The sequence below is a fragment of the Amblyraja radiata genome, chromosome 11 (genome assembly GCF_010909765.2).
Source record: "Amblyraja radiata isolate CabotCenter1 chromosome 11, sAmbRad1.1.pri, whole genome shotgun sequence".
Lineage (NCBI taxonomy): Eukaryota > Metazoa > Chordata > Chondrichthyes > Rajiformes > Rajidae > Amblyraja > Amblyraja radiata.
Window position 1 is genome coordinate 58143011 of NC_045966.1, and position 24461 is coordinate 58167471.

Sequence of the window (24461 nt, forward strand, 5' to 3'; positions counted from 1 at the left end):
TCCTTGAAATTCCATTTCAAGCAGGGTGCAAGGCCACCAAATTCAAGTGCAGTTTCCTGCCATTTCAGGCAGGGTGCAAGGCCATCAAATTCGAGTGCAGTGTCATACCACTTCAAGCAGGGTGCAAGGCCACCAAATTCGAGTGCAGTTTCCTACCACTTCAAGCAGGGTGCAAGGCCACCAAATTCGAGTGCAGTTTCCTACCACTTCAAGCAGGGTGCAAGACCCCCACCAGTTTGCGTACAGAGCGAATAGATCTACAGAGGACGCTGTAGCCACAGCTCTCCATGCTGCACTGTCCCACCTGGAGCAGCGGGGGAGCTACGTGCGGATGCTCTTTGTGGACTACAGCTCTGCTTTTAATACCATCCTTCCCCACAAACTGGTGGACAAACTGGGGGACTTGGGACTTCCACACTCCACCTGCATGTGGATAAATAGCTTCCTGTCGGGTCGCAGCCAGAGAGTCAGAGTGGGCCATCACACATCCACGGCCCTCAGCCTCAGTACTGGCTCTCCACAGGGCTGCGTGCTGAGCCCCCTGCTCTACACCATCTACACACATGACTGCACCCCCGCCCACCACAGCGGATGACACTACGGTGGTGGGACTCATCTCCGGGGGGGACGAGTACGCCTACAGGGATGAGGTGGAGCAGCTGACAGTGTGGTGTGGAGAAAATAACCTGCTCCTCAACACCTTAAAGACAAAGGAAATAATAATAGACTTCAGGAAGAATAAAACAGACATGGTACCATTAACTATCAGAGGGGACTGTGTGGAGAGGGTGGCGTATTTCCGCTTCCTGGGAATCCATATTGAGGAGGACCTGACGTGGAGCATGAACACCTCTGCGCTGCTGAAAAAGGTCCAGCAGAGACTACACTTCCTGAGGGTGCTCAGGAAGAATAACATCACTCAGAGACTGCTGCTGTCCTTTTATCGGTGCTCCATTGAGAGCATCCTAACATACTGTGTATGCGTATGGTACACCAGCTGCACAGCGGCTCAGAGGAAAGCGCTCCAGAGGGCCATTGACAATGCCCAGAGGATTGTCGGCTGCCCTCTCCTTACCTTGGAGGACTTACACAGTTCCCGCTGCATCAAAAAATCCCAGAGTATTATGAAGGATATTTCCCACCCCGGACACTCCCTGTTTGAACTGTTGCCGTCAGGCAGACGGTACAGATCTACAAGGACAAGGACAAACAGACTTAAAAACAGTTTTTACCCCACTGCTATAAAGGCACTAAATGTAGCCACCAAGGAACGCAGGGGCGATACATACTAAGGGACTGTGGTACACTGTGAAATCCACAGAAGGATGTAGGGTTGGGTGTTTATGCGTGCTACTTTCATGATATTTATTTTAGTTGTTTATCTTTTTTTAATATTTTACCTTGTATGTATCGTTAGCTTTTAGAAATGTTTGAATGGTGCACTGACTGGCTGACATTTTTAAATTTTGTTGTACATAGTTCATGTTACAATGACAATAAATAAACTATTCTATATTCTAAGGCCACCAAATTCGACTGCAGTTTCCTACCACTTCAAGCAGGGTGCAAGGCCACTAAAGACAAAGAGTTGTGGCCTCTCCCTCCCCCTGCTTGCAGAGACTGAGCCACGCCCACACCGAGGTTTTATAGTCCCTCCCACCAGAAGGAGCATGGACTTCATGGCGTGATTGATAGGAGAGAGAATCTCAACATTTTTTAAACACTAATAACTCTTTTATTTTTCATCGATGGGAAAAATCCTCGGCACCTGATAAGTGGAGGGGACTCTGAGTAATACCAATTATGGCCAAAAATCACAGCCGTACGTGATAGCATTTTTCCTACAATCAATATACAGTGCAAACATGCAATGGTCAAGATTAAACTTTTAATTATATAGACGGCAAGGCAACTTTTGCATTCTCAAACCAACTTTTCAATTAGGCAAGGCAACTTTGGAATTCTCAAACCAACTTTTCAATTAGGCAAGGCAACTTTGGCATTCTCAAACCAACTTTACAATTAGGCAAGGCAACTTTAGCATTCTCAAACCAAAGGCAACTTATGCATTTTCAAACCAAAACACACTTTTAGCAAGCATTTTCAAACCAAAAAACACTTTAAAGTAAGTAAGTAAGTTTATTGGCCAAGTATTCACATACAAGGAATTTGCCTTGGCACTCCGCCCACAAGTAACAACATGACATACAGTGACAGTTACGAATGACTCCGAAAACAGTAAACATTAATAATAATAAAACATTAATGATAAAACACCATTGATCAAGCATGTGAACCAACAAAATACCAGATGAAATGGAGGCTACAGATTTTTGGCTGTTGAGTAGAGCAACTACTCGCGGATAAAAACTGTTTTTATGTCTGGCTGTGGCAGCTTTGACAATCCGGATTCGCCTTCCAGAGGGAAGTGATTCAAAGAGTTTGAGGCCAGGGTGAGAGCGGTCAGAGATGATCTTGCCCGCTCGCTTCCTGGCCCTTGCAATGTACAGTTCATCACTGGAGGGAAGGTTACATCTGCTGATCGGACGATTCGCTGCAGCCTCCAGGTGTCGGGCTTGGTGGCTGAGCCAAACCAGACCATGATGGAGAAGGTGAGAACAGACTCTACTATGGCCGTGTAGAATTGGACCATCATTGTCTGTGGCATATTGTGCTTCCTCAGCTGCCGTAGGAATTACATCCTCTGTTGTGCCTTTTTGACTGTGGAGTCGATGGTAGCCCTCCACTTAAGGTCCTTGGAGATGATGGTTCCCAGGAACTTAAAAGACTCCACAGATATGAATGTGATGTTGTTGACGGTGAGTGGGGTGAGGGGAGAGGGAGCTCTCCTAAAGTCTACAATCAATTCCACTGTCTTAAGAGCATTGAGCTCTAGATTGTTGCGATGGCACCAGGACGCCAGCTGTGACACTTCCTGTATGTAGGCAGATTCCTCCCCATCCTGGATCAGTCCAATCAGGGCTGTGTCGTCCAGGGGACCTATGCGAGGATCTTGAGAAGCATGACAGAGGTGTCTGTGGGGGTGCAGTCATTGGTGTAGACAGAGTAGAGGAGAGGAGAGAGTACGCAGCCTTGCGGTGCTCCTATGCTGAGCGTTTGCGCGTCTGAGATGTGCTTTCCCAGCCTCACATGTTGCTTCCTGTCTGTCAGGAAGCTGGTGATCCACGCACAGAGGGGTTCAGGCACAGTCAACTCGTAAAGTTTGGAGTGTAGTAGCTCTGGCACAATGGTGTTGAATGCAGAGCTAAAATCAACAAAGAGGTGCTGTAGGGTGAAGTGCAGGCCCAGGTTGACTGTATCATCCACAGATCTATTGGCCCAATATGCAAACTGAATAGGGTCCAGATAGGATCGTGATATTTTTCAGCTTGGCCTGCACATGCCTTTCAAGTGTCTTCATGACTACAGATGTCAGTGCGACAGGCCTGTAGTCATTAAGGCCAGTAATCCTTGCCTTTTTGGGTACAGGGACAATAGTGGAGACTTTGAAGCAGGCAGGGACAGTACATGTTTGCAGGGACTGGTTAAAAATGTCTGTATATACCGGTGCCAGCTGTTTGGCACAGAGCTTAAGAGTCGAGGGGGAAACATTGTCACATTGGCTTTCTGAAAAGCCTCTCCACCTCATCTATTTTTATTGTTGATGATGTAAAAGTGATGTTGTTCACAACTATTTGCAATCATAGTGAAATTGCTGGGAATATACCCAAGCATCACTGCATTATAAACAATACACATGAGAAAAGGGCTCAGAGATCAGGTCCTGAATGGTCCGTGTCTAGGAAGGAACGGCAGATGCTGGTTTAAACTAAAGTTAGTCACAAAAAGCTAGAGTAACTCAGCGGGTCAGACAGTATCTCTGGAGAGTAGGAACACGAAACGTCACCCATTCCTTCTCTCCAGAGATGCTGCCTGCCCCGCTGAGTTACTCACGAATGGTCCATGTTGGATTTGGGGCTAGAAAAGAAAGATTGGCCTCCAAGCAGTAAGAAAAATGCAATTTTGCAAAAAAATATATAAAGTAAAAGGAAATTAATTCTGGTTGACAGTAAGAAGTTTGTAATTTGATGGGAAGGTTCTCTTCTGGTTTTGCTCATCAGCTGGGTGATGTTAAGCATAGTGATTCCCTCACATCTATTGGGCACAGTGGTGAACAAGGATCCTATAGAGGAGCAAGATAGACCCCTCCTTCTAAATGCAATGGACTGACGTGTAGAATGCAAAGGAGCAGAACGTGGGCCTTTTTTTCATCCATTTCAGTAACCCGACCCGACTCGCAGTGTAATCAACGTTGCGGGGGAACAGTTGTGTTAATAAATTATAATTCTGAAAATGAGGAGAACATTTTTACCAAAGAACTTTTATTTTTACGAGGATGTTTCCGTAACCAACTTCCGTCTCCGCACTAGTATCTTTCCCCCGCTATGGGATCTTTGGTGTGGAGACGGAAGCTGGTTACGGAAATGGGGGCGAAAATTACCCATGAATCTGCCCATGACCGTACTACGTCTTTTTCGTCGAGTGAGCTATCCTGCTCGCTATAGGATCTTTGGTGGTGAGCAATTGAATCTTGGAACCTGAAAGAATCAGGAACAGAGGTGGGGGTGTCTTCAACGGCGAGCTGAGGTTAATCATGAACCTTTCACCTTCTGGCCCAGAGGTGAGGGACATACTGCATGAGCCAAAGCAGCCATGCAAACCAACGGCATTTGATGCCCTTGTTTACTTCTAATGCTCCCACCGGATTTTTGTACTCTGTTCCAGCTCAGAGCTCAATGAAAAATGCTGGAGTTGCGAAGAAACAAAAAGCAATAAAGCAACATAAACATTTTACTCTAAAAAGAACGCACTCACCAGATCACAAGGCATAAAACCTGCCACGCATTCATATTCTAATAATAACTGAAACATGTAAGCACATCCTTTTTTAGTAATACATTTGCATATCTGAATGACCCCAATTGCACCCTATTCAAAGGTACCTTGGATACAAGCCACTGCATGGTTCAATAGCTACAGCTCAACACACCCAAACATATTTCCTGTTTACAGTTAAAACTTCAGCTCTGAAACACCCAAATTACTTTGTTCCTTTATACAGAAGTAAGTGTACATGCACGTACAGTTAGATTTAATTATGCCATATGGAGAAAGATATACTTGGATACGAGGGAGAAATTGAAAGACCAAGATGCACCCGTGCTTTTCCAGCTTGTCTCTGTTTCAATGCTAGGATGATGCTGATTTGGCTGTACCCAGTCAGGTAAATGGAGTGAGTGGATAACTGACCAGCTATTGCAACTTGAGTGTAAGTGACCTATTCCTGCAAAGACATAAAAATCCCATTGATCCGGCATGTCCCGTACTTTGGTGGTGCCCGACCAGCAGATTTTCCACACTATTGGAAGTTACGCCTTTGATAATCCAATACCCTGATAATTCAACATTTTAGGGAGGTCACACAATAACACAATAAGTTATCCAGTGAACCCTTTATGGTTCAAGTGAGTTTGTGAGAGAAACTGGCGTGTTTCATAGGAGCATTGAAATGGAACCAAGCGATTTCCAAAACAGCACAGTAACCAGGGCCTCAATGATATTCAAGGATGCTCAGGAACCGGGGCCACAGCAAGTTCAAAGTTCAACGTTCACTTTGTTAGAGGTAAAGAACTGGGTCTCAGTGTGTGAAAGGGAGCACAGAGAAACGGTTCCATGTGAAGTGGGGACATTGCAGCCCACATTATATGCTGTCAGAAAACAGAGTGCACAACAAAATAGGTTATAGCATCTTTCACAATCTTCCCAAAAATCTTTTGCGAGTGCTTCTGCTATCTCTACACGATTATGAGCTAAGAAATAAGGCAGCAAAATTGCTCGAAGCCCCCCCCCCCACTAACAGCAATTAAATAGATGACCAAATAATCTGTTCTCAGTATGATCTATTTGAAGAATAAATAAAACCGGGACATCATGAGAACTGCCTTAATAAACAGTGCTACAGAATCACTTATGCCCTTCAGAGAGGGTAGTTGGGGCATTAGATTAATATTACATCCAGAAGACAGCACCTCAGGCAATGCAACATTGCTTCACTGCTCCATTATGATATCAGCTTGGAAATTGAAATCTCTGGGGTGGGACTTGAACCTACGACTATCCAGTTACCAAATGAGCCACATCGGACACAAGAAGAAAATAGCATTTTCAAAACAAAAAAAAAGATTGCTTTGATCTTTTTTTTCCCCCTCGTACAACAGTTTAATACGTCACCTACGTTATTTCATTGAGCCTACTCTGATATGAGTGTTAACCACAGTCCCACTTTTTAAACTCGGGATCCCAATATTGTTCCATTGGAAAGCTATAAAGCCTAATCATTAACACAATTTCATTCTGTTATGGCCAGAGAGACAGCCTTTCCCCTGGGAAATGATAATGAAGCTCGGTACAGCAATAAAACAGAATCGCTCTATGATAATGAGTTTACTTTATGCCATGCTTGTAACGCTGGTTCTGTAAACAAGTTGATTACGTTGCCAATTGAAAGCCCTCGCATTGTCAGGTATATTTTTGGCTTACAAGGAAAAAAATATCTGCTTGGATATTTATTTGGAATATATTAAAGCAGAACAAAATACAAGTCCATTCTCATCCTTGCAGTGTTGAGTTGAATGGAGTTTTATTTACCAGAGAGGGTTCTTTCAGCCAATTTATTCATGCTTCAGCAGTAAGGGTGGGGTGAGCTCCAATTTGTTACTAGTTTTCGGGGTAATGGCAAATTTTCCGAAAGTGGCAGAGTTAATGACTTGCTCATAGATGCGGCTGCCCAGTTTAGAACCATAATCACAGTGGATCCCTGCCCAATATTGACACTGCCTAGAAACCCCTGCCCATCATGGAAGCTTGTCTGGAAAACCAAGGATCACCCTCTTTCTGTGCCCGGCATTCTAACCTGCTCATTTAGGAGATCCACTCAGTATAGTCCAATGCCACTTCCATGCATTGCCCAGGTAGAACCACCCACTTTACCACTCTAGTCACCCTGCCCAGTAGTGAACCCGACGATGACATTCAAGGACATGTCCCGCTTTCACGAGGTAATTCACGGATTCTCCCGAGTTTCTCCCTGATTCAAACTTACAGAATGTTCGTAAAGGCCATAGAAGTTTGTAGATATATTGTAGCAGCTCGTTGTCCCATCCGTAGGTACTCGGGGCATCAGGAAAGTCTGGACGTTTTTTCCAGCCCGATGAAAAATGTCCATGAGTAAAAAAATAGTCGGGATGAAAAAAATTGCAACTTTTACTCGTAGTTAGTTCGTGGGCAGACCCGTAGTAGGCCGTGAGGGTAGTCGTAGGTAGTCGTGGGTACCCGTAGATATCCGTGAGTACTCGTAGCTCGGCAGCTGGACAGAGGAAAAAAGGTGAGTGAATAAAAAAGCTTAAGTCAACATCAGCACGTGACCTCTGTCTCTCCAGTTCGTGAGCATATTCGTGGAAGGTCGTAGGAGTCCTTTAAACTCAGCAGAGGTTTTGGATTAAGTCGTGAAAGTGGGACAGGCCTTAACCCTACTTTGTGTCCAAGGTCAACTTTACATCCCTATCCATGTATACATGTCCCAGTCTATTTTACTGTGTAAAGCCCCATCCATTGTGCATCTCCAACAGTATAAAACTTTCCTTCCTGTGAAATGATGTTCAAAGTTAATCTCCACCCAGCATAGCCCAATATAGAATAGCCCGACATAGAACCACACCCCATCAAGAACAATGCCTAAATTGAAACCACCCAGAGGACCCTAGCCATTTTAGCATCTTGCCCACAACAGATCCATCCCATTCAGTGTAGTTTTTTGTTTTAGTTTTAGTTTTGTAGCGCGGAAATAGGTCCTTCGGCCCATCGATCAATGATCCCCGCACATTAACACTACACACACTTGGGACAATTTTACATTCATACATTTGCACTCCTGCACCTATTCCTACTCCTGCACCTATTTTCTAAGTTTTTATGTTCCTATTTATACTCAGCCAATTAACCTACAAACCTGTACGTCTTTGGAGTGTGGGGGAAAACCGAATATCACAGAGAAACCCCACGCAGGCCACGGGGAGAACCTACAAACACCGTACAGACAGCATCAGTAGTCAGTATTGAACCTGGGTCTCTGGCACTGAAAGGCAGTAGTTCTCCCGCTATGCCACCATGCCATTGTAGAATTATACCCATTGCTTTCAATAGTACTGAGTTAGGTAGAACTCTCATCCACTGCCATGTACCCTACTCTATAGAATCCCACCCACATAACCCCTATACCATAGAACATGTCCATTGTAAAGCCTCCTCTGACCAGAATCTGCCCATTGTAGAATCTGTCTATTATAGAACAAGTTCATTGAAGAACCTTATCTATTATCGTTCCATTGTAGTATCTCCAGATTTGGAATAACAGTGAAACTCAGCTTACTCTCAACCCCCAGCTGGCATAGAGCCTCGCCCATTATGTTCCACCTTGCTCATCGTCAGGTCCCAGCCACTGTAGAACCTACTCACAGTCAATTTTTAAAAATTAGGATTAACAAAACATGCCTGATCATAGCTACCAGGTTACCACACGAACATTGAAAATAAATATTTCTCCAATATTTAAAAGCATTACATTTTTATCTGGATGAAGTCCTTTGCTCGCTTTCTGAATAGTGAAAGGCTTGTATAGAGTGAATGTGGAGGATGTTTCCATTAGGGGGAGAGTCCAGGACGAGATGTCACAGCCTCAGAATTAAAGGACGTTCTTTTAGGAAGGAGATGAGGAGGATTTTCTTCAGTCAGAGGGTGGTGAATCTGTGGAATTCTTTGCCACAAAAGGCTGTGAAAGCCAAGTCAATGGATATTTTTAAAGCAGAGATAGGCAGATTCTTGATTAGTTCGGGTGTCGGGGGTCATAGGGAGAAGGCAGGAGAATGGGGTTAGGAGGGAGAGATAGATCAGCCATGATTGAATGGCAGTGTAGACTTGATAGGCCGAATGGCCTAATTCTGCTCCTATCATTTATGAACTTATGAACTCCCTATTCTTTCAAGCATTGATTCCTTCCTTAAATAAATCAAAGACCCTAATGGCTCTCAATACTTCTCAATTTCAACGGTTCCCTTTGGAAGTGTTCAGTCCCATTGAACTTGCAACATATTTACCTGCTGCCACAAACTACCAAAAATTGCTGTGCTGTTTTTTTTCTATGTCATTACTCAGCTTAATAGAGTTCCCAATAAGATCTCCATTGAGTCAAGGATAGCAGGAGGTTATTTTCAATGTATTGCTACAATTAAACAGGTATTGAAGATTGGATGAACATAATATAAACAACTTAACTGTCCTTTCCTTCTTCTGATCCATAATCCCAGGGTTTACACTCCCTCATGACATGTTGACAGCAATTCAATTCCAGCCCCATTCCCATCTCCATATCGGATCATTTAGTCTGGTTTAGTTTATTGTCACGTGTGCCGAGGTACAGGGAAAAGCTTTTGTTGCGTGCTACCCAGACAGCAGAAAGACATTACATGATTACAAATGAGCCATTTGCAGTGTATAGATACATGATAAGGTAATCATGCAAGGTTTAGTGCAAGGTAAAGCCAGCAAAGTCCGATCAAGGATAGTCCGAGGTAGACAAAAATGCTGGAGGAACTCAGCGGGTGAGGCAGCATCTATGGAGAGAAGGAATAGGCGATGTTTCGGGTCGAAAGTCTCGACCCGAAACGTCGCCTATTCCTTCTCTCCACCGAGAGTCTCGACCCGAAACGTCGCCTATTCCTTCTCTCCACCGAGAGTCTCGACCCGAAACGTCGCCTATTCCTTCTCTCCATCGAGAGTCCCGACCCGAAATGTCGCCTATTCTTTCTCTCCATAGATGCTGCCTCACCCGCTGAGTTCCTCCAGCATTTTTGTCTACCTTCGATTTTTTCCAGAATCTGCAGTTCTTTCTTAAACAAAGGATAGCATAATGAAGTGGGTAGTAGTTCAGCACTGCTCTCTGGTTGTGGTAGGATGATTCAGTTGCCTGATAACAGCTGGGAAGAAACTGTCCCTAAATCTGGAGGTGTGCGTTTTCACTCTCCCATTTTATCCATGATCAAAGCGAACTACAAAACAGCGAGGAGTAAGAAAGTGAATATTTTTGGAATATTGGCTATGGAAGTTTGAAACAACCAAGAGGAAAAATTCAGAAAAGTATTTATCATCAACTTGGAGGGAGAGATAAAGGCCAGCAAATTCAGTACCTATCTAACAGCATGACGCAGATCTTAATGTAATTCACAGAATATGGTTGTGCTTGAAGAGAGGGAAAGAACTTTAAAATTTATGATCAGCAGTTTGGCCAGAAGAGATTTTCAAAAAAGAAAAAAAAATGGTAGCAGCAGAATCTTATTATAGTACCACCTTCCACCTCATTGCTCTCTTCCTCTGTTCTGAAGCTTGGCACGACACTTTACCAGATGACAGTGTCCCCATAACGACACTCAGAGAGCAGTAAATAATAAATATCAGGCTCATTACGCAACAGGAAGCTAGCTAAAAGGATGCATGCACCAACCACTCCACTGCAGGCAGCTATTGAAGAGAAAAGAAAACAAGTCACTTGCTGAGTTCCAGCACCCTGTTTAAAATGTTATTTTGTCTTAAATAGAGAAACTTAGTAAAAGGCCAGAGTCGAGAGTATAAGACAGACTCAAAGCCCTGTCCCACGGTACGAGTTGATTCCAAGAGCTCTCCCGAGTTTGCCCTGATTCAAACTCGGAGATTTATGGTAATGGCCGCTCATCGGTACTTGGGGCTCTCGTGGACATTTTTCAACATGTTGACAAATCTTCACAAGTCTTCCCGTGCTTACCTGCCATTAGCGAGTCTTCCTGAGTACATGCCGTTAGCGTTACGAGCCGCTAAGTGATGTCCCCGAGCTCCGATGTACCCGTTAAATTCAATCTTCGGGAGAGCTCTTGAAATGAACTCGTACCGTGGGACAGGGCTATTAGAACTGATGAAAAGATGAGCAGACACTGGGTTATTTACAATGCTAATCCCCATCTTACTTCTCTGTCCGGGCAACTTTTAATAAAGCTTTGATTGAATTACAGTAAAGACCCAAAATGTCATCTTGTTGTCCACAAGGCTTTTAGTTTAGTTTAGTTTACAAAGCGGAAACAGGCCCTTCGGCTCACTGAGTCCGCAACGACCTGCGATCCCCATGCATTAACACCATCCTACACACACTGGGGACAATTTACACTTATACCATGCCAATTAACCTACAAATCTGTACTTCTTTGGAGTGTGGGAGGAAACCGAAGATCTCAGAGAAAAGCTGCGCGGTCACGGGGAGAACGTACAAACTCTGGACAGACAGCACCCGCAGTCGGGATCGAACCTGGTTCTCGGGCGCTCCAAGCACCGTAAGGCAGCAACTCTACTGCTGCTCCATTTATTGAGATGTTTCCATCTGAGGTTTGTGCATTAAAAATTGGCAGCTTCTGGGTTAATCTCTTCAACTTTGTTTCCTGGCCAGGAACTGGGGTCAAAGAGGAGAGGTCAATGCACTGTTCCAGCCTTTATGTTTTGATCCATTTTCGAAACAGGACAACCATCTTGAAAAGCAATCACACAAGAAAAAAATATGATTTGTTTTTCTGCAATAAAGGTCCTTTTGTTTCTATACTGCCCTAATCTTGTGAGGTCTGTACACCAACAGACCAATAATGTTCACAAATAACTATTTCATTCATGTGTAGGAAAGAACTGCAGATGCTAGTTTAAACCGAAGATAGACACAAAATGCTGGAGTAACTCAGCGGGACAGGCAGCATCTCTGGAGAGAAGGAATGGGTGATGTTTCGGGTGGAGGCCCTTTCCAGACTAGAGTCAGGGGAGAGGGAACTGAGAGATATACAGTTGACGTAGAGATATAAAACTGAAATTTATGGCTATCTTCTATAACTGGTTTCAAATTAACACCAGATACATCAAGTTATGTCTGCTACGGCATAGTTGCATGTACAAGGGTATTGGAACAGTATGTAGATGTGTTCTTTATACAGGTGTTCAAATAGCAACAGAGGCCTCACTTTTGTTCCCTTCCGCCCCCACCTCAATGAGTTCCGGGTCCACCACGACGTAGAGCTTTTCTTCCGTCGCCTCCACCTCTGTGCCTTTTTCTATGGGAAGGAGTCCTCACCACATAGTGATGACCCCTTCACCCGACTCCACCAATTCCCCCTCCTCTTTGAACAGCCTTCTACCCTAGACTTTATTTCAATCTGCTGGCATGACATCAAACCGTCTCAACCTTTGCACTCCCCTTACCGACTCTAACTTCACCCCTTCTGAATGTACAGCCCTCCGCTCACTCTGCAGCAATCCTGACATTATACTGAAACCCGCCGACAAGGGAGGTGCCGTGGTAGTCTGGTGCGCTGAGGCCAGGTAACAACTCTCAGACACCTCCTTCTACTTATCCTTGGACCATGATCCCACAGACGAGCACCAGCCCTTAATCTCACACACTATTTCTGATTTCATCACTTCTGGCTATCTGCCTTCCACAGCCTCCAACCTTATCATTTCCTAGCCCCGCACAGCCCGGTTTTATCTTCTCCCCAAAATCCACAAACACAACTGCCCTGGCAGACCCTGCCTGCTCCTGTCCTACAGAAATGATTTCCACGTACCTTGACTCCATCCTATCCCCCCTGGTCCAAACTCTCCCGATCTATGTCCAAGATATCCCACATGCCCTTCGTCTCTTTAATGACTTCCGCTTTCCGAGCCCCCACTCCCTCATCTTTACAATGGGCGTTCAGTCACTCTAAACCATCCCACAACAGGAAGCCCTTAAAGCCCTCCTTTTCTTCCTCGACCGCAGAACCAGCCACTTTCCCTCTACTAACACTCTACTCCACCTAGCGGAGCTGGTCCTCACACTCAACAACTTCTTGTTTGACTCCTCCCACTTCCTCCAAGTCCAAGGCACCTGCATGGGCCCCAGCTATGCCTGCCTCTTTGTAGGGCACGTTGAACAATCCCTGTTGCAGGCGTACACTGGCCCTATCCCTGAACTCTATCTCAGTTACATTGATTACTGCATCGGTGCTACCTCCTGCACCCATGTAGAACACATGCACTTCAACAACTTCACCAGCTGCTTCCTGCAAATACTCTATCCCCTACTCCCAATTCTTCCATCTACACCACATCTGCGCCCAAGATGAGGTGTTCCATACCAGGACATCTGAGATGTCATCATTCTTTAGGGAATGGGGGTTACCCTATCCCATCATAGATGAAGCCGTCACTCATGCCTCCTCAGTACCCCGCAGCTCCGCCCTTGCTCCCCCTCCCCCTAGTCGCAACAGAGACAGATTCCCCCTAGTCCTTACCTTCCACCCCATCAGCCGTCGCATACAACACATAATCCTTCAACGTTTCCGCCATCTCCAACGGGATCCCACCACTAGCCACATTTTCCCATCTCCACCCCTTTCAGCCTTCCGCAGAGACTGTTCCCTCCACAACTCCCTGGTTAACGCATCCCTTCCCACCCAAACCACCCCCTCCCCAGGTACCTTCCCCTGCAACCGCAAAAATGCAACAGCTGTCGCTATGCCTCCTCCCTCGACTCTGTCCAGGGACCCCGACAGTCCTTTCAGGTTAGGCAGAGGTTCACTTGCACCTCCTCCAACCTCATCTACTGTATCTGTTGTTCAAGGTGTGGACTCTTATACATCGGCGAGACCAAACGTAGACTGGGCGATTATTTCACGGAACACCTTCACTCAGCCCGCATGAACCAACCTGATCTCCCGGTTGCTGAACACTTGAATTCTCCTTCCCATTCCTACACAGAACTTTCTGTCCTCGGTCTCCTCCATCGTCAGGGTGAGGTTAAATGCAAATTAGAGGAACAGCATCTCATACTTTGCTTGGTCAGCTTACAGCCCAGTGGTATGAATATTGATTTCTGAATATTGAGATGGCACCAGGACACCAGCTGTGACACTTTCTGTCTGTAGGCAGATTACTCCCCATCCAGGATCAGTCAAATCATGGTTGTGTCATCCGCAAACTTGAGAAGCTTGACAGAGGTGTCTGTGGGGGTGCAGTCGTTGGTGTAGAGAGAGTAGAGGAGAGGGGAGAGTACACAGCCTTGCGGTGCTCCTATGCTGAACGTTTGCAGGTCCGAGATGTGCTTTCCCAGCCTCACATGCTGCTTCCTGTCTGTCAGGAAGCTGGTGATCCACCGACAGAGGGGTTCAGGCACAGTCAACTCAGAAAGTTTGGAGTGTAGTAGCTCTGGCACAATGGTGTTGAATGCAGAGCTAAAATCAACAAACAGGATCCTCGCATAGGTCTAGTTGCTGTAGGATGAGGTGCAGGCCCAGGTTGACTGCATCATCCACAGATCTATTGGCCCGATATGCAAACTGCAGAGGGTCCAGCAGGGAGTTTATGATATTTTTCAGCTTGGCCAGCACAAGCCTTTCGAGTGGCTTCATGACTACAAAGATCAGTGCAAAAGGCCTGTAGTCATTAAGACAAGTAATCCTTACCTTTATTGGGTACAGGGACAATAGTGGAGACTTTGAAGGAGGCAGGGTCAGTACATGTTTGCAGGGACTGGTTAAAAATGTCTGTCTAGACCTGGTACCAGTTGTTTGGCAAGAGCTTGAGAGTAGAGCGGGGAAACATTGTCAGGCCCTGGAGATTTCCGGCTTTTCTCTCTTCTGAAAAGCCTCTCAACCTCCTTTATTTTTATTGTTGATGAAGTGATGTTGTTCAGCAAGGAGGGTGTGGGTAATTGGGTGTGAAGTGGTAATTGGATGGGGGTGGGAGTACAAGGGCCCAGTCTTTGCAGACTGAGGTGTGGGTGTGAAGTGTTGGTTGGGGGAGGGGGAAATGGTCTAGTCTTTTCATACTGGAGTCTTGCCTTAAGTAGGTGTGAAGTGGTGAATGGGAAGGAGAGGGTGTAGGGTCCATTCTTTGCAGACTGGGGTCTGGCTGTGTTGGTTGGGGATGGGGAGGGGGGGTACCAGGGTTACGTTTCTTATTTTCAAACCTGCAGTAAAACTCATTCAGGTCGTTGGTCAGCTGACGATTGTCCAAAGAGCGGGGGCTTTCCTCTTGTAGCTGGTAATTTCTTGCAAGCCCTTCCAAACTGAAGAAGAGACAGGAAGATCTTGACGGCTTAGCTGCTCGTGTGAGCTCTGTACACCAACAGACCAACAGAAAATATTCACAGATAGCTACTTCCTTCATAGAGTCATAGCATTATACAGGATGGAAAGAGTTCCTTTGGCCCAACACATGCTTGTCAACAAGAACCTGATCTAAACTAGTCCCATTTGCTCATACCCCTCTAAATCGTTCCTATCCATGTCCCTGTCTTTGAAATGTTCTTTTATTATATGCCTCAACTACCTGCCCTGACAACTTGTTCCATATAAACACCACTGTTGAGTGTTGGCCGTATAATAACTGGAGCCTTGCACCATGATAAAGATCCAAAGACTTTATTAACTACATAGCAAGTACGACTTCAAACACTTGCACGTCTCTCTAATTATAAGGGAACCAGGCAAGCAGCGATTATTGAAAAGCTAGTGGGCGTAACTACAAAAACATGACTCATAATATGAGTGACTCTGATCTCCCTCTGAGTGAAAAAGTTGCCCCTGAAATTCCAATTAAATCTTGCCCCTCTCATCTTAAACATATGTTCTCTTTTTTTTTTACCTGGTCCGGGTAAATGACTCTGTGCATTCAGCCTATCTATTCCCTTCATGATTTTATACATCTCTATAAGATCGCCCCTCAGCCTCATGCGCTCCAAGGAATACAGTTCCTAGTCTGCCCAACATCTCCCTATAGCTCAGCCTTGTAAATCATCTTTGCACTCTTTCCAGCCTAACGACATCCTTCCAATAGCAGGGTGAGCATAACTGAATGCAGCACTCCATTGCCACCCTCACGAACCGCCATGCACTCCACAACTGACAAGGTTTGCCAACACTGTGTGCCCCCTGCAAAATGGATGCCAGCAACTCATCAACGTTTCAATGCCAGCACACGTGGAGGTTTAATCTGTAACAACCGGGACAACAAATACAACCATTCATGTGCTCCCCTGGTCCCAGCAGTGCAGGCTCCATATCAGTCATCCTTGACAACCTGTGCTCTAGCTTGTTTACTGTGTAGAAGCTGCTCACCTCTTGGTATTGCAGCACCACAGGATGGCAGCTCATCACCACTTTCAGCTGCAGTTGGGAATGATCAATTCTGGCTGACCTCCCACCACTCATGAGAAAAGAGAAAGATGAAGATCCACTGTGACTCAACTCCATTGCTTCTGTTTCTCTGTTTGCTGATTGTCAATGCCTGCTTAAGTTACAGTTAGTTATGAGCACAGGGAGCTGCCATACTTGTGCAAGCTCTTCCTGCCCTCCTTTTTAGTGCCTGTCTATCCTGTTCACATGCAGAGCTTCCTCAGTGAGATCCTCAGCCATGATCACTTCCAATGGAGGAGGCCGCAGGACGTCCACAAGCACCGGTGGTCCTCATGTACCAGGAGCCGGGGAGCACCAGGTCTCGTATGTGTGGCAACAGACTGATGGCTGACTGTGGGAGAGGCACTGGAGGGAAGGTGCTTCTGAGAGGAAGCAGCAGTTTAGTGCTCCATGCAGCCACTGCCATCATCCCAGAGAAGGCCACCACCAATCCCCTCTTCCTGCTGGACACACAGAAGGAGTGCCGCCACACCCTCAAGCCACATGCAAACACTAGGGTCTGGGGGAGCTGTCTACGCTTCAATGGCTGAAGCTGAAGATTCCTAGAGCAACATGGAAGATGAAACCTCAGCCGCCAGAACTTGTGCAGTGGTTGGTGCTGGGGGACAACTGGTCAGTGTGGACGGCACGGTGGTGCAGCGGTAGAGTTGCTGCTTTAAAGCGCTTTCAGCGCCAGGGACACAGGTTTGTTCCCGACTACAATTGCCGGCTGTATGGAGTTTGTACAGTTCTCCCCGTAACCGCAGTGCGTTTTTTTTCCGAGATCTTCGGTTTCCTCCTACACTCCAAAGACGTACAGGTTTGTAGGTTAATTGGCTTGGTTTAAATGTAAAAATTGTCTCTAGTGTAGGATAGCATTAGTGTACGGGGATCACTGGTCGGTGCGGACTCGGTGGGCCGAAGGACCTGTTTCCGCGCTGTATCTCTAAATTAAACTAATACCAAACAAAATATGTAGGAAAGAACTGCAGATGTTGGTTTAAATCGAAGGTCGACACAAACTAAATCTCATGCTCCTGGGCATTTAATGCAGGCTTTAAAGATGTACCTCAAGTTTTCTATCTATTTTGGTCAAGTGAGTCCTCTGGCCCAGTTCCGTTGTGTGTACATACCTTGCAGAGATCTGCCATCAAAGGTACATACTTTCTCTAGCATGGATATAGACCATCTCAGTTCAGTGATCGCCACATACAAACCCTGCATGTAATCCATGAAGTCTAAGCAGGTAGATGTCAATGTTAGATGGAGAGCAGACATGCCTTTGTCAGAGGACAAGCTCGTCAGTCCAGGACCAAAGGAAGTTCGTGGATGGAGACACAGGATGCTGGAATTTAGAGCAAAAAAAACCCGATGGAAGACCTCAATGGGTCAGGCGGCATCTGTTGGAGAAAGGAATGGTCGATGTTTCATGTCTTGATGCTGTAGCAAGTCCATAGAGGGCTGATCGAATATAGGAGTGAGAGGAAGGGGTGAGATAGGTGGTACCAGGTAAAGTGGGGGGATGATGGGCAGGAACTTGCCTCCTGACTGATGAATGAATGTTTATTGGTATGTACACATACAATGAATTTGCCTTGGTGCTCCGCTCGCAAGTAACAACACAACATACAGTAAACCATAAAGAATAAAACATTAAAACATTAAAATATTAATGAAAGGCTTTGCACCTTTAGGAATACTCTCCATTTCAACACCGTTCATGAATCTTGGCAACATCGTTGAAAAAGCAGGCCGCTTAATTGGCACCTCATCTACTGCCCTAAAAGTGAACCACCTTTCCTACCTGTGGCTGCATGTCAACAACCTAGAATTTGTATCGCAGCAACTCATTTTTCGCTCAAACCTATCTCTAAAATTTGCATCATTTACTGCCCATGAAAGGAAATCAACATATCCATATTTCCTTCCGAGTCATGGTCCATTGTAGTTCCTCCTTCATTGTAGTTGTATACTGCCTGCTTCACCACATGGACTGCAGCAATGTGCGACCATCCAGTCAAGGATAGTGAGGGATACCCTATGTCTTAATGGCACAACTCAATGGGAGCACATGTCTACACAAAAGGCAAAAAAATAAATATACTCATTCCTTGTTGTAACCACTCTCCAAGCGAATCCCAACATTCACTCCACAAGCCTGCACTGGAGAAGAAAGCAATGAATTACACACACTCCCTCATACCTGTCCGCCCTCACACCTCAATCTTTGTATTGTACCATGTAAGCTACTTCCCAGGTGAGTGGGTGTATTTCTCGAAACAGTGTTCCTTTTCTATCCAATTTGATGTTATTCTTGCTGCAAAGAGCTCACTAAATCGTGATCTTCAAGTTCACATTGAACATAAAGGCGCTGATCTGCCCACCTCCTCTTTTCTTTGACAATAATGAAAATATAACAGCGAGGGCGGACCCATAATCAATGGGATTGAATGGAACCAGCTGTAATTGGGGCTCTATTTAAACTAAGTGGAGCAGTCAAGAAAATATAACATGGGCAAAATGTGATTACAAAAGAAGAAACAGCTGTAAATGGATTTTGTGTGACCTGTCATTTTTGAGGCAAGTTACTATCTAATGCGTACAGTTTAGAGAAGGTGCCAGCAATCTGTGTTATCTTCAGCTATAGGACTGTTGACCAATATTTCTAATTTCTACTACCTACCTCAATGGGGACCCTCGGACTGTCTTCGATCGGATGTTGCTGGCTTTATTCTGCACTAAACGTTATTTCCTTAACATGTGTAGGAAGGAAACGCAGATGCTGGTTTAAACCGAAGGTAGACACAAAATGGTAGAGTAACTCAGCAGGACAGGCAACGTCTCTGGAGAGAAGGAATGGGTGATGTTTCGGATCGAGACACTTCTTCAGATTTCGTTCCCTTAACATGTATTTGTACACTGTGAATGGCTCGACTGTAATGCTGTATTTCTTCCGCTGACTGGTTAGCATGCAACTAAATCTTTCCACTGTACCTCAGTAGACATGACAATAAACTAAATTTAACTAAACTGAACTGAACTAATGCTGGAATATGGACAAAACAATCTATTACACGTACACAATGTTCTTTAGGAGACCCATGTATTTTAAATACAGCATAGGTAGCTTTTGTTCAACTGTGGCATTGGGAGAGATTGGTTGAGTTTGCAGCAAGGATGAATTCCATTGAAATCACTCACCACAGAAAGCAATGAACAATGGGCAGCTCTAAACACCAACATATACTGAATCATAATGTATATTGAGTCAATGAATCTTCAGCTAAGTAATCAATGGTCTTCCCTTGTATTCTCAGAGATAGAGCTGTTACCAATGGATACATGTTGTTCAACTCCATAGATAATGAATGAGTCGTATTAACCAGATCTGGACATCATCCCTTCTTGGACTAAAGTAACATTTAATGTACAAGATAATAATAATCTCCAGCAGAGAGCAAGTCTATCCTTGAGTCACAACTTTACTGCTGTCTACCTCCTTGCAAAGATATGGGTTCACCACAGGGATGAATCATCCTAGGAACACCATAGCTGTTATGGAGACGGGATACACTGCAGCAAGTTGCTCATCCGCTCAAGGCCAAACTCCACATTGCAAAACCCAGGCTGGTGTAGTTCCAACCACATGATTAGAAGCTTTTCGCTCTCCAACAAGACAGTCTGCTGATTCACCACGTCAAACATTCATGACTCCACCTCCAGCATATTCTGATGCCAGGAATGCCATCATCATTGTTCCTTCATCAAAGCTGTGCCAAAGTCCACAAAAGCACACAACTGCAAATCCAGAAGGTGGCCCATCACCATATTCTCAAGGCCAATTAGGAATGGGCAACTTGGCTGGTGGCACAAGGAACTGCAGATACTGGAATCTTGGATAAACCACAACCCGCTGGAGCAACTTTGTAAGCCAGGCAGCCTCTCTGAAGGACATGGATAGATAACGTTTCAGGTCGGGACCATTCTTCAGACTCTTGATCCTTCTTCAAAATTGTCCTAGGTTTGGCAAAGATGCCTGCATCACCCAAATGAAGGGACTATGAATGGACAAAGTGAACATGGAATTCAATCATCAGAAGTGTAAGACTTTTCTAGAAATGTAGAAGAATAGAAGTTAGAATTAGACTATTTGGCTTTTTAACCCAGCTCTACTATTCAGTGCAATCATGGCAGATTAATACCTTGCTCCAGTTTCCACCTAGTAATCCTCATCTCTACAACCATTATATCCGACTTCTTGAATACTGTATGTTTAATCATTTTGACTTCACTTTCCTTCTGTAGTAGTGAATACCTCAGGTTCACAACCTTCTAGTTGACAAAATACAACTAAACACAAATCTGTGTGGAGTTTGCACGTTCTTCCTGCAGTTTTATCCAGGTTCCCGAGTTTCCTCTCACATCCCAAAGACATACGTTGTCCAGTATATAAGAAGTGGATGAGCAAGTGGAATAATGTAGAATTAGTGTGAATGCATGATCGATTGGAAGAGTGGATTCAGTAGGCCAAAGGGCCTGTTTCCTTGCTGTATCTCTAAACTAACCTAAATGCTGGAATCCTGCAATGAAAGATAAACTACTGGAAACAAAGTAGTAGGTCAGGCAGCATCTATGAAGAGAGATGGGTTAATTTTTCAAACTCAATGACCTTTGAAACTTTTGTAAAAAGGGATGTTTTAAGTTGTAGGGATGTGGGTAAAACAACAGGAATGCACCAGCTAACATGGAGGTCAAAGCAATATGGATAATGCAGATTGATGTTGAATGAGAGAGTAAGATGATGATTTTTTAAACCGTAGCTAACCTGTTTTGGAGGAGGTATAACTAGAGGGAGAAAAAGGAAAAACAAAAGTCAACATAGGAATTGTGAAGTGGCATAAGCTGATTTAGGTTCAGGCAGCATCTGTGTGGGGAGTGAGGAGCAAGAAATCTTCAAACTGGAAAACTGAGACAAAAACAGAAAATGTAACTTGGAAGATACTTCTTCTTATCGAATCCACACACAAGATTAGAAGTTGTTCAGCCAGAGCTGAACATATTTCTCGGCATCTGCATACAATGGTGTCTTTCTTGCGCTTCTTGTCCTTCTTGTGCGTAGTGGTGGAAAGATTGGTGGAAACAGGATCGCGACGTAAATGCTCCTTCCTTGACCCCACTTGGAAGATACCAGACATAATGATTCAGAGGAATAGTTTTAAAAATCAGTAGAAGCTGGTGAGCAGAATATGTAATAATTAAAGCAGATACAATGTTTACCTGAACCTCATGGGGGCTGAAATTAAATGTGATGGGAGTAAACTCATAGTTATACATAAAAGGTTAGTTTCCACATGAAGTACATAGTTCAGGCTAGGTACTGTGTGTGCTTCAGGAAAATATCAGACGGAGTGGTGCAGGAAAAATTCACCAGGGCTGAAAGGGTGAAATTTTGAGGCAAAATTGCAAGGACTAGCTTGGTGATCCCATGAGTATGGAAGATTAAGGAGTTGTTTAATTGAGGTGTTTAAAATGATTAAATCATTGCCATAGTAGATAGCAAGGAGCTATTTCCTCTGGAAGGAATGCCCAAAACAAGGGGACATGGCCTTAAAATTAGAACTAGTTGTACAGAACTGAAGTCAGGAAACATTTACTCATACAAAGGAAGATGGGAATCGGGAACATACTTTCCGAGGAGCAGTTGTAACTTGAGGTCAACTTAATGCCCTAAAATTGAGACAGACAGATATTTGTTAAGAAAGCCAGGCCAAGGTGGATAAAATAGACTGAAATCCAATTCAACTCAGGTCCAAAAATGTTTATAGGGCTGAATAACCTAACCCTGTACTAATGTTCCTAAAATTACATTTAAATATTAAACTACATTTAAAGTAGACCATGTGGCAAAGCACAAAATAAGAACTTACTGAACATTAAAGTTCACAGAATGCCATATCAACTAATATTAATAAGCTATACCAAGCGGCTGAGAGAAAAAAACTTCCATTGTACAATCTTACTGCACACTAATAACTTCTGAGTTACTTTTGGATCCTAGCACTAGCATTATTTGTTTTTGTACAATTAATTTGTACAATGAAGATCTGATCTCTTGCAGTGAAGCCTTGACTCCACACATTATATTTCCACAGACTATAGACCTGGCAAAGCTCTGCCCCTTGCTTCCTCAGCTATCCTCATTGTGACATTCTCGTAGATTGCACTGCTCTGTTCTTCAATGTTAATGTGATGGAATCAAAAAGATAAATGGCATCATTACTTTTCAATACTTACTTTGGAGGTTAAATATGATTGTGAGTGGGGAGATCCCGCTGAACTTTAATAAAGCCTTTGACAATGTACCACATGAGAGACTAAAATTGGCTTTGCAATAGGAGCCAGAGCATGATAGAAACATAGAAACAGAGAAAATAGGTGCAAGAGTAGGCCATTCGGCCCTTCGAGCCTGCACTGCCATTCAATATGATCATGGCTAATCATCCAACTCAGTATCCTGTACCTGCCTTCTCTCCATACCCCCTGATCCCTTTAGCCACAAGGGCCACATCTAACTCCCTCTTAAATATAGCCAATGAACTGGCCTCAACTACTTTCTGTGGCAGAGAATTCCAGAGATTCACCACTCTCTGTGTGAAAAATGTTTTCCTCATCTCGGTCCTAAAAGATTTCCCACTTATCCTTAAACTGTGACCCCTTGTTCTGGAAGACAAAATGATGTAGGACAAAATGGTAGACAAAATGTGTAGGAATTAACTACATATGCTGGTTTACACCGAAGATAGGCACAAAATGCTGGAGTAACTCAGCGGGACAGGCAGCATCTCTGGAGAGAAGAAATGGGTGACGTTTCGAGTCAAGACCCTTCTTCAGACTGAGAGTCAGGGGAGAGGGAAACTCGAGGTATGGAAGGATAAGGTGTGAAAACAACAGATCAAAGCAGTCAATGATTAAAGAAATGAGGAATGGACAACGAGGCATACAAACAGTAAAATGAATCAGGTGGACAGTGAAACTAGTCAGAGAACTAGGGTGGAGGAGGAACAGAGAAAGAGGGAAAGCAAGGGTTACTTGAAGTTAGAGGAATCAATGTTCATACCGCTGGGGTGTAAGCTGTCCAAGCGAAATATGGGATGCTGTTCATCCAATTTACATTTGGTCTCACTCTAACTGTGTTTAGCATAGGTCACAAGGCCAAGGTGAACTAAGCGGAGTTGTTCAGCAAAACGATCGGCCAGTCTGCGCTTGGTCTCGCAGATGTATAGCTGTCCACACGGATACAGTAGATGAGTTTGAGGAGGTGCAAGTGAACCTCTGCCTTACCTGAAAGGACTGTTGGGGTTGTTGGATGGAGTCGAGGGAGGGGGTATAGGAACAGGTGTTGCTTCTCCAGCAGTTGTAGGGGAAGGTATCTGGGGAGCAGTTGGTTTGGGTGGGAAGGGATGAGTTAACCAGAAAGTTGCGGTGGGAATGGTCTCTGCGGAAAGTGGAAGGGGTGGAGATGGGAAGATGTGGCTAGTACTGGGTCCAAGAGCAAAGGCCGCAATTAGGTAGCATATGAGAGGTCCATTTAAGAGTCCGATAACAGTGGGGAAGAAACCATTCTTAAATCTGGTAGTACATGTCTCTAAGGTTTTGTACCTTTTACCTGATGGGAGAAGGGAGAACAGGGAGTGGCCAGGGGGTGTGGTCCTTGATTATGTTGGTCGCTTTCCCAAGGTAGCGGGAAGTGTAGGATGAAGGAGTGGCTGGTTTATGCGATGGACTGGGCTGCATTCACAACTCTGCAATTTCTTGCAGTCTTGGGCAGAGCAGTTGACATATCAAGCTGTGATGCATCCAGATGACATACTTTCCTTTCAGCATCGGTAGAAATGGGTCAGAGTCATTGGAGATATGCTGAATTTCCTCAGCCTTTTGATGAAGTCGAGGTGTTGGTGTGTTTTCCTGGCTGTGGCATCAATGTGATTGAACCAAGACAAATTATTGGTGATATTTACACCAAAAAACTTGAAGGTCTTGATCACCTCCAATTAATATCATAAGATCATAAGAGATAGTAGAATTAGGTCATTTGGCCCATCGTCTACTCCACCATTCAATAGGATC

The 24461-nt window shown here is 44.6% G+C and overlaps 1 long non-coding RNA gene across 1 annotated transcript; it reads right to left on the reverse strand.

The window, feature by feature from the left end:
- Positions 1–7100: 7100 nt before the first annotated feature.
- Positions 7101–24010, reverse strand: LOC116978811. Its single transcript, XR_004413567.1, has 3 exons — positions 24001–24010; positions 12353–12355; positions 7101–7147 (listed from the first exon to the last, which is right to left on the reverse strand). It is a non-coding gene; the product is annotated as an uncharacterized LOC116978811 (long non-coding RNA).
- Between the last annotated feature and the right edge of the window lie 451 nt (positions 24011–24461).